Here is an 11204-nt window from a genome sequence, read left to right on the forward strand (position 1 = left end):
ACTACTCAGACTGGAGCTGCCCTCCTGACTGCACAGTTGATGTTTGCAGTTGGGAGGGGCTACAGATTCTTCCACCTTCCTTCCTGTGGCAGAGGCAGCAGGGTCTGCCATCAGGAGCTGGGTCTTACGGTCAAACATTTCTCTTGGCAAGTTTGCATCATGGCAGTCCTAACAAGTGAAGGGATGGGTTCGGGGCCTCTTTCACGTTCCAGTGGCCTCCATCCAAGGCCAGCTAAGGCCAGGGACAAGAGTGGCTGATTGGTAGATAGCACCTTCCATGGGGCAGAGTGGGTGCCTTGCTGTGACCAGGAGCAGGGCTGGGGACAGTTCTCTCTGGGAGCCTTTCCTTGAACTTTCACGGACTAGAGAGTAGCCAGAACTCCCACCCCAGACACAGGTGTCTCTGCCCGCCCAGCCCCTTCCATATTCCCTCAACGGAAGTCCTGCTTGTGTGCTCTGCACCAGCCCCAGAGCCCTGGCCAAGGGTGAAGACAGAGAAAGCAGGTCACTAGCTTACAGGCCCAGGGCTCCCACCTGGGTGACTGGTGGGCAGGTACCTTAGAGATCCTGAGACACCTTGGAGAGGATCCCCATGCAGTGGGTCCCACCTCCTCTTCCTATTCCCTTGTCCCGATGCTGCAGTCCTAAGCATCCCCAAGCCCAGAGCAGCAAAGGTCCTTTACTCCCACACCTGCTGAAGTCATGTTGTTAGAGGGGACTAGGGACTTATCAGTCATCAAGCAAGACCCACACTCGAGTCCACTGCACCTCTGTGGTCTCGGCAAATCCCAGGACTCCTGGGCCTAGCACAACACCCAGCGTCAGTGAGAGCACCAAACATACCCGCCCCCCTCCCCCCCCCCCCCCCCCCCCCCCGTCTATGGAGGGAAGAAGCAGGCTGTGTCCGTGTGCAGTGCAGAAATCTGTGTTACGTTTCCCTCTGTGTCCTAAAAGGTGCTTTAGAGAAGCAGTATGTCCACAGACCTCAAAGTATTGGAAGATCTTGCTGGGCTGAATGAGGAGGATGGGACTTGCACCCTAGGGCTAAGGGTAGAATGGAGATGTGTGATGCCACTGTGTGCTGAGATTAGGACTTGCCCTCTGTGAAACCTGCTGGTTGCTAAAACTTTCCAGAGAGCACCAGAGTCTCCAGAACTGGTTTGTTTTGTATCAGTGCACTTGATCCTTTCCCAGAAGGTAAACCAAAAACACCATAACTTCCTCAATCTCACCCACCACACGCAGAAAAAAGAGCAGAGTTGCCCCAGCAACCTCAGGAAAAGCAGAGGGCTGCGGACTGGCGTCCAGGCACCAGTGGCCATCTGGGGCCAGAGGCCTCTTTTGCTTCTTCGTAGAAACTAAAGTGGCTTGAGAAAGCATCCAGGCATGGGGACTCATGGAGACAGAAATTACAAGACAAAGCTCGGTGCTGTGCTCTGATGCAAATCAGAAGCAAACTGTCCAGTGATGGAGGAGCCGCTTCAAAATTACAACATCCCCATCTGTGCAGTCAAAAGACAACAATTACAACAAAGTACATCTCCAGCTTTGCTTCGGGATAAGCAACAGCAGCCTCATCCCACCAGCCCAGCAATGAGACTCAAGGCAGGTCTCGGTGTCTGGGGTGGCAGAGAGGAACCTGAGCCATGACCTGGTCCCTCTGCCACCAGACACTAAGACCTGATCTGAGTCTCACTTGTGCCTGAGGCGCGACCAGGAGCCCAGGTCTTATTGCAGGCGAAGGGATGCTTGCACTTTGAAGGAATAGAAGGGGTTACATGTTGATCTAGCTCAGGTGTTCTCAACCTGTGGGTCACAACCCCTTGGCAAACCTCTATCTCCAAAAATGTTTACAATTCATAATAGTAGCAAAATTACAGTTATGAAGTAGCAATGAAAATAATTTTATGGTTGGGGGTCACCACAACATGAGGAACTATATTAAAGGGTCTCAGCATTAGGAAGGTTGAGGACCACTGATCTGCCTGATGTCAAGCTTGCTAATTTCTTGGGAAATACCTCTTAGTGAGTGTGTGGTGACAAGTTATTTGGTCTCTATAAAAGGACATAAAAGAAAGTCTGAACAAGAAAAATTTGCACAAAACCAAAATGAAGGAACTTGGCCTTCCTGTTTTATGATGTCAGCAAAGCAGCATTAAGTGGTGGGGCATGGACCAAACCCCAAATGCCTCAGGGCAGTCTGCATCCTTACAATCCTGGGAGGGGGGTGCATAAGATTTGCATAAATTTACATATAATTTGCAGAGCATTAAGCAATTCTCAAAGGACTGGGAATGTGGGTGGATCTGTGTAGTCCCAGGCTGTCAAGGACAAATTTTTGGAACTCTATTTCCAGTCCTCTGATGACTGTCCCTCAGAGTTCAAGGTCTTCTGTTTGCTCTTTGTGTCTTGGAGGCATTGCTGAAGCTCCCCTCCTTCTAGGACCTAGCACAGAGACAGAGAGAGGCCTTGAGAACAAAGAACTGAGGGGTGGATCCTCCTCAAAGGCTCACCTCTCAGGATCCATGTCTGGACTGGACACCTGTCTGCTGGATGACCCTGTAGAGGTACTCTAGAGGGACTCTGTGTAACCTGTCTCCCAATAAAATCTGGTGATTTCCCCCAGGACTCTCGAACAGGGAGAAGGAAAAGATCTCTCCTGGAAGAGATTCTAACTTGTCAGCCCGCCTTCCAGGATGAGACTAAAGGCCACACCTCGACCAGGACTGCCTAAATACAATATCCTTGGCCTTTATTTAAACTCTGGTTTCACTGCTGGACCCCAAAGACTGGCTTTGGGGGATCTCTGGATTCCTTTGTCTCTCTTCCCAACACAGCCACATTAAATAACCCTCCTTTTTCTGCTTACCGCTTTTAATTTGGCTCTTGTAATTGGCTTATTGAGGATAAGTGGCTGGGCCTCACTTGGGGCACAAGTTCTGACTCCCAAGTCGATAACATTACAGTGCCTGAACTTATGGTAGGTCCCCTTTTGCATCTTTTGAGAAATGGGCATATCCTTGACATGCACCTGCCCTCTGTCACCCTCATGCATCCTGGCCCTGAGCCTTAAGGCCCAGAGCGTCAACCAGAACTAGACTCCAAAGAAGCCCCAAGGCTCCATGTTGCTTCAGCCTCATCCCCGCAGCTCCCCAGCAGTCCTGATTTGTGAGGAAGAAACCCAGGCTAGGCCCACAGCTCCCTTGTCTGGGTGGCTGGGAGCAGGCTGGCTCTGACAGGCTCAGAATTCCCTGTTGACCAGAGATCCCATCTGTCTGTGCTTAGTTGGCGCCAGAGAGGCGTGCCCCAGGTGTCCAGGGCTGAAGTGGCAATGCTCAGCTCTGTGCCTCCTGGATACCGCGGTCCCCAGAGCCACCCAAGCTGGTAACCATGGCAACAGTTACCTGGCTTCTGTTGCCACTCTGACTTGGAGTCCTGCTGTTGGTGAAACCATAAACAAGGATCAACTCAGTTTCTCCCACAGCCCTTGGTGGGGTTCTCCCATGCCCCCTTTCCCCTCCCTTGTGGACTTCGCCTGTCCAAGCCTCTTTTTTTTTTTTTCTTTATTAAGAAATTTTCAGGGTTGGGGATTTAGCTCAGTGGTAGAGCACTTGCCTAGCAAGCGTAAGGCCCTGGGTTTGATCCTCAGCTCCAAAAAAAAAAAAAAAAAAAAAAAAAAAAAGAAAAGAAAAGAAAAGAAAATTTCCACTCACTCCATATACCACCCACAGATCCCCCCTCCTCCCTCCTCCCACTCCCCAGCCCTCTCTCCCAAGTCACCCCACATCCTCACATCCCCCAAATCAAGGTCTCCCGTGGGGAGTTAGCAGAGCCCAGCACACTGAGCCTAGGCAGGTCCAAGCCCCTCCCCACTGCACCAGGATACGCAAGGCCACACCACAGGCAAGCCTGCCCATGCACCAGGGGTAGATCCCGATCCCCCTGCTTGGGTGCCCCCCAAACATTTTGAGCCAAACAACCATCTAGAGGGCCTAGTCCAGTCCCATGGGGGTTCCACAGCTACCAGTCCACAGTTCATGGGCTTCCACTAGTGTGGCTGGTCATCTCTACATGTCACCCCATCATGATCTCGATGTCCCTCGCCTGCAGAATCCCTCCTCTCTCTCAATTGGATTCCCGGAGCTCAGCCTGGTGCCTGGCTGTGGATCTCTGCATCTGCCTCCATCAGTCACTGGACAAAGGCTCTATGATGACAGCTAGGTTATTTGCTAGGCTGGTCACCAGAGTAGACCAGTCCAGGCACCCTCTGGACCACTGCCAGCAGACCAAGGTGGGGTCAACCTTGTGGATTCCTGAGAGCCTCCCCAGCACCCTGCCTCTTCCTATTCCCATGATGTCCTCATCTATCATGGTATCTCTGATAGAAAATCACAACATGTCCACACGGTTGGGCTTGCCCGGCGGACTGCCTAATTATTTCTGGTTCAAAATAGCCATTCCAGGTCAGAACATTTCGCATGGCTAGGACTCCGTGGCTTTGCATGGCTGTGTAAAGCGCACGCGCAGCCATGTAATCTACGTGTGTGCGTGGAGTAGCCACATGCAGTCCTGTACGCATGCGCGTCCCGCTCTTTAAAAAGCCGGCGCCATTTTGCACAGGTCTCCTCTTCTCTTCCCTCTGCCCTCTCTTCTCTTCTCTCTCTCGTCTCCTCATTCACGTGTGTGCTTCACACAGGCCTGTCACATTCTCTTTCTATCCTATATTAGTAAACAGCTCTTCTGTGGATTTGTCGTGTTCAGGACGTGTTCCTCGCGGGGTAAGAGCACCGCTAAATAACTAACAATCTCCCTCCCTGCCCTCCCACACTGTCCCTGTTCCAGCTTGACCCTCCCATTTCCCTATGTTCTCATTCCCCACTCCTGCCCTCTGCTACCCCTCCACACACACACACACCCAGTTCACTCATCCACTTCTCCTTCGCAGGGTCATTCTCTGTTAGCTAGCTTCAAACTTGTTCAGCCACTCTGGAAATCAGTATGGTGGTAACTCAGAAAATTGGGAATAAGTCTTCCTCAAGACTCAGCTATACCACTCTTGGGCACATACCCAAGGAATGCTCAATCTTACCACAAGGACACATGCTCAACTATGTTCATATCAGCATTATTCATAATAGCCAGAACCTGGAAACAACCTAGATTCCCCTCAACCGAAGAGTGGATAAAGAAAATGTGGCACATTTACACAATGGAGTACTACTCAGCAGTATAAACAATGATCATGAAGTTTGCAGGCAAATGGATGGAACTAGAAAATATCATCCTGAGTGAGGTAACCCAGACTCAGAAGGACAAACATAGTATGTACTCACTCATAAGTGGATACTAGATGTGAGGGAAGGGATGGCCAGATGTAACCCAAGCCTCTTTCTGAGCAGATATTCACTTCTAGAGAACAGCTTCTACCTTCTAGGACAGTGGTTCTCAACCTTCCTAATGCTGAGACCCTCTAATGCGGTTCTTCATGGTGTGGTAACCCCCCCCAAGCATGAAATTATTTTTGTTGCTACTTCATAACTGTAATCTTGCTACTGTTCTGAGTTATGATGTAAATATCTGTGTTTTCCGATGCTTTTAGGCGACCCCTGTGAAAGAGTCATTTGACCCCCAAAGGGGTCATACCTCACAGGTTGAGAGCTGCTGGCCTAGAGTATCTCTAATGATGTTGCCACAGGACCATATTTCTGTACAAGTACAGGCTGAGTCACTAGAGAGAGATCAATCCAACCCACACATCAAGTCTGAATCCTTCTGTAGATGCCTGCAAAGCTTGCCTCATGGGAGTTTAATTTGAGTTGGATTTATGCAGCTAACCCCATATTGCTCATGCATGTGCAAAACCTTAAAATTATCATTAAATACACTGTGTGTACCAACCTGCTCAAGGGGTGTAACTGCCATCTCCATTACACATAGAAGACAGCCATGAGTTAGGCAACCCGTCCAGGGCTCACATAAAATGAGTGGTAATCGAAGATGTGCTCTAGGCAGCTGGTGCTGCAGTCGACCCTGGGGACAGTTACAGGGTTCTGCCCTTGCTTCCCTCTTTGGATTGATCCAAGTCCGTTAACCCTGTCAGCTGCCACCAGAGCAACAGGCACAGATTGGTAAGGAATAACGCACGGCTCCCCAGACCCTGCCACCTGAAGCTACAGAAAACAAAAGTATCTGTTTGCCTATTTTGAACACATCTCAAACTGACACAAGATACATAAAGACATGTTGATACTTTTCTATATGGCTGTTTTACTATTTCTTTTTTCATTCTTGTTGTTAAAAACAGTATGTTGTGGATATCGCAAACTCTAACTACAACACTATCTTGGGGCTGTAGAGATGGCTCAGTAGTTAAGAGCCCTGGCTGCTCTTAAAGAAAACTGGGGTTAGTTGCCAGCCCCACACGGTGGCTCACAGCCATCTGTAACTCCAGTTCCAGGGAATCTGACGTCTTCTTCTGATGTCTGCAGCACCGGGCACACACGTGATGCAGACACAGATGTCAATTGTGTAACATGTTGGAACCACACAGAGGTAAAATATCAGTGCCAGCAGGAGATCTTGGAAGCTGTGATCTTTGTTCTCTGAGGGATGCAGTTGTTACTAAGGTAGTGGGATCAGATGTGAATCATTTGACCACAAATCTACCCTCTGAAGAGAGATCCACCAGTCTGCAATCACCCATCTCCCATCTCTGTGAAGCTATCTTGGAATGAAGGACATCAGCACCTTGCAAACCCCTTTACCTGCTCCCCAGTTGTGAGAGACCAAAGGCACTCCTCCCAGTGACCACCTTTGTCTGCGACCAGAGAACAGGGCAGGGGCAGTGTCCCTTGTCCTAACTCTGGACTGACCTATAAATGAAAGCCCACACCAAGCCTGGGCATGGTGGTGCATCCCTGTAATCCTGGTGCTAGGGAGGCAGAGTTAGGAGGGTCCAAAGTTTAAGGCCAGTCTGAGCTTTTGTGAGACTCTCTCTCAGCACAAAACAAAATTATTCTACACTCCACCCAGGGGCTGGGGCTGTGGCTTGTGAGGGCCATGAAGGGTTCCTGAAAAAACAAAAGCCTGCATGATTCAGCCTCTTGGGAAGAGATGGTCCCACTGCCTGACTTTGACACTGGCTTCTGTCCTGCAGCAGGCAGGATAATAATCCCACTAGTTTACAGCCCCATCCATGAGCTGTCCTGTTTCAGGGCCTTCGCATCCTAGCCTGCATTGGTATAGATGGTCTTTTAAATTGCAGTCATTGTAACCCCTGCATGGTGGTCTCAAAGTGTAGCTTTCAGGGGTTCTCTGGGACTGTTTTCTGTGCTTACCCCCATCCATTTGCCTTTGGTAAATAGTGCTTCTGATATTTACTCCTACCTGGGTTGGTTGTTTGAACAGCATTGAGAACATTCATGTACTTCCACCCCACCCCCACCCCACACACACACACTCTGCTCGGATCGCACTCAGGAGACTGTGCAGAATGCAAGAGCCTCATAGATTTTCAGTTCCTCCTAGACAGTTGTCAGAACTCACGGAGATATCTATGATCCTTTTATAAGACTTGTCCCACCCAGGGCCAGCCATCGGCCCTCAATAAACCAATTACAAGAGTCGAACTAAAAGCAAACAGCAGAAAAAGGAGATTTATTCAATGTGGCCATTTGGAAAAGGGACAAAGAGATCCATCCAATGAACTCCCCAGGTTGGTCCTCAGGATCCTGAGGCTGAAGTTTAGATGGAGGTCAAGGATATGCACATCTAAGCAGTCCTGGCCGAGGTGTGGCCCTGCCCACCATTGACCCATCAGTGTCTGGGCTTCATCTTATCCTGTAAGGTGGGCTGACAAGTTAGAACTGTATGAAATCTCTTTCAGGGAGACAAGATTGCCCTCTGGCTAGCATCTGTTCTTTCCCCAGTATCAGATTCCTGGGGAAATTCCTGGTTTGGGTGGAGGGTCTATTGTTTCAGTAGTCTGACAGAGTGAGAGAAGAGACACAAGCATCCTTTCAGAATATCTGCATTTCTTCCGGGTCTCTAACGTTTCTAATCAACTTTTGCTGATAGTCATGTGTATTAGCAAAGTTCTTTTGGGAAGACAGGAGTTGCCAATAGTCTGGCACATTTGCTAAGTGTATCCTTTTTGTGAATGGAGTTCTTTCTGCATCATCCACTTTAATGTTAAAGAACAGATCCCAGGAGCCTATCTTCCTTCATGCCAACATCACATTATCCAAACGATCTCTTTCTGAAACCTCAAAGTAGTCTTGGCACCCTCTTGACTGTTCGAGGTTGTTTTGTCTGTTCCAGGTCTGTGGAGGTTTGAATGAGAACAGCCCCGTAGGCTCATCTACTTTGAATCCTCGGTCCTGCTTGGTGGAATTGTTTGGGAAGGACTGGGGGTGTGGCCTTGTTGGAGGTGTGTCACTGGGGGTGGGTTTTGAGGTTTCAAAATCCCACACCAGGCTCAGTCTCTTTCTCTGCCTGCTGCCTGTGGGTCAGATGTAAGCTCTCAGCTACTGCTCCAGCACCGTGCCTGCATGTCTGCATGCCACCACACTCCTGGCCATGATGATAATGGACTAGACCTCTGAAACAGGTAAGCAAGCCCCCAGTTGAATGGTTCCTTTACAGTTTGCCTTGGTCATGGTGTCTCTTCACAGCAACAGAGCAGTGACTGAGACAGGGTTCTTCCAAGTTCCACAGGAAACATAGAATATTCCTTTTGCTTTCCACAGAGATCCTTTATTGAACTCCAGTCAGGACTGAACTGATTCTTCAGTTCAAATGAGAAAACTGACATGTTGTTTGTATTGAAGCATCCAGCCAGTAAGTAGCAGTGAGCCTCCTGATGTGGGTGCTGGGGACTGAACTCAGTCCTCGGCAAGAGCAGTGTGTGCTCTTAACTGAGGGGCTGCCTCTCCAGCCCCGGTACTCCTATAGATGGATTTCAATTCCTCTGTAAGTTATTAGCAAATGTAAATAAACTTAAGATTTATATATGGATGTATTCTGATAGATACTAAACTGACTTTTTGTGCTCTCTCTCTCTCTCTCTCTCTTTCTCTCTCTCTCTCTCTCTCTCTCTCTCTCTCTCTCTCTCTGTGTGTGTGTGTGTGTGTGTGTGTGTGTGTGTGTGTGTGTGTGTGTGTGTGTGTGTGTGTGTGTATCCTTGGCTGTCCAAAAACTTGTACTATAGACCAGGTTGGCTTTGAACTCAGAGATGTGCCTGCCTCTGCCTCCCAAGTGCTGGGATTAAATGCATGCACCACCACCACCTGACTCCTCTCTCTTTTGTACATACTTTATATTCATTTATTTGTCCTATGTGTGGAAGAGTGTGGGTGTTGTCATACAAGTGCCATTGCACATGTGTGGAGGTCAGAGGACAACTTGCAGGAGTCAGTTTCCCCTTTTGTCGTTGAGATTGAACTCGGGTCCTCAGGCTTGGCAGCAAGCACCTTGGCCCATGAGCCATCCCCCTAGATCTCTTTTGAATACTCTTGGAGATTTTGTACATACAAGAACAAATCAGCTGCCGAGAGAATACCTCTTTCTTTCCAGCCTGGTGCCTTTTACGTCTCTTGCCCAATTTCCCTAGCTCGAGCATCACAGACGTGCCAGGATGGACATTCGGGTCTTGTTCCTGGGCAGGGTGTTGGCTACTCTATTAGTACAAGCACACTGTCCCGTCAGTCCCTCAAAGGTGTCAACTATCCGGCTGAGGGAGTTCCCCTCTACTCCTGACTTGGCGAGAGTCCGTGTTGTCAAAGGACATTTGACTTCATGAATGTTTTATCAAGATGATCCTTGGATTTCTGCTTCTAATTTGTTCAACGGTGACTTACATTGTCTGACTCTTAAAAACAAACTGAACCAGGTACTCTGTTAGATCCTATCTGGTTACGATGTAAGAACTGTTTTACATGTTCTTAGGTTTGATTTGTTAAGACATTGTTTGGAAATGCTTCTACTTCATGAGTAAATGTTTTCTTTCTTGTGAAGTCATCTTCTAGTTTGGATGTCAGTTCGTTGGAAGTGTCATGGCGCACATAAGGAGACAGAGGGGGTGCTGTGGAGTCATTCCTGCCTTTCAAATGCTAGTCACCAGGATGGAGTTACAGGAGGCTGTGAAGTCCTAATGTGGGTCCTGGGAACTGAACTCAGGTCTCCTGTAAGGGCAGTAGCACCTCTAAACACGGAGTCATCTCTTCACCGCCACCCCAGATTCCATTTCATCACCTCTTTTAGCTTGTCAATTATATTCTTAAAAAAATTAAATGGTTACCCTCAAGTTTGCAACATGTAATAACAGCTAATCTGTCTTCAGATAATAGGGTACCGCTTCATGTGTGGTGTGAGCAACTTGTGTAGCGGTCTTACCAATTCCTCCCTCTGTCCCTTAGGATGATGTTGCCGTTCATTTCATTTAGACATAGACAATAATCATGGAAGACTCTGGTACCATGATTATTTTAAACAAGCAGTTATCTTTTGGATCAGTTGAGAATAAGGACAGTTGTCAATTTCTATTTATTTATTTATTTATTTATTTATTTATTTATTTATTTATTTTTGGTTTTTCAAGACAGGGTTTCTCTGTGTAGCTTTGCGCCTTTCCTGGAACTCACTTGGTAGCCCAGGCTGGCCTCAAACTCACAGAGATCCGCCTGGCTCTGCCTCCTGAGTGCTGGGATTACAGGCGTGCGCCACCACCGCCTGGCTCTTTATCTTTAAGTCCTTTCTGAGAGCTGCGTTTTTGGCGCATGTCAATGTGGATGCTACCCTCTGAGCATAACTTAGTTATTACCATCTTATCCAGAGAAGCAGTAATTGCTCCAAGGCGACCCTTAGGGAGACCAGGGCTGTTGAGTTCTCTCACAGAAGTAGGGATGTGAAGGGTCATGAGACCCTCTCCTGTGAGTCCAGCCGGGAGTCCAGCTGCTCATTTCCCACGGCACTTGTCTCTCACCTCCATGAAATTTTGTCCTGGTGGCCTCAGGGGTGCTAAGGGGCAGAGTGCTGAGGGAGGGGTCCCCTGTGCGGCTTTGGGGACATCATCTTTGCTCAGTCACCCATGCTTCTGAAATTCAGTGAGCTCGTTGGTTCACCGAGCTAGATGCTGTAGCCATTGCTCTGGCCTGTCATTGGTACTTCAGCTGGCATTTGTTCACATCTCCAGGAAATGCTGACAT

Source organism: Onychomys torridus, chromosome 11 (genome assembly GCF_903995425.1).
Source record: "Onychomys torridus chromosome 11, mOncTor1.1, whole genome shotgun sequence".
Taxonomy (NCBI): domain Eukaryota; kingdom Metazoa; phylum Chordata; class Mammalia; order Rodentia; family Cricetidae; genus Onychomys; species Onychomys torridus.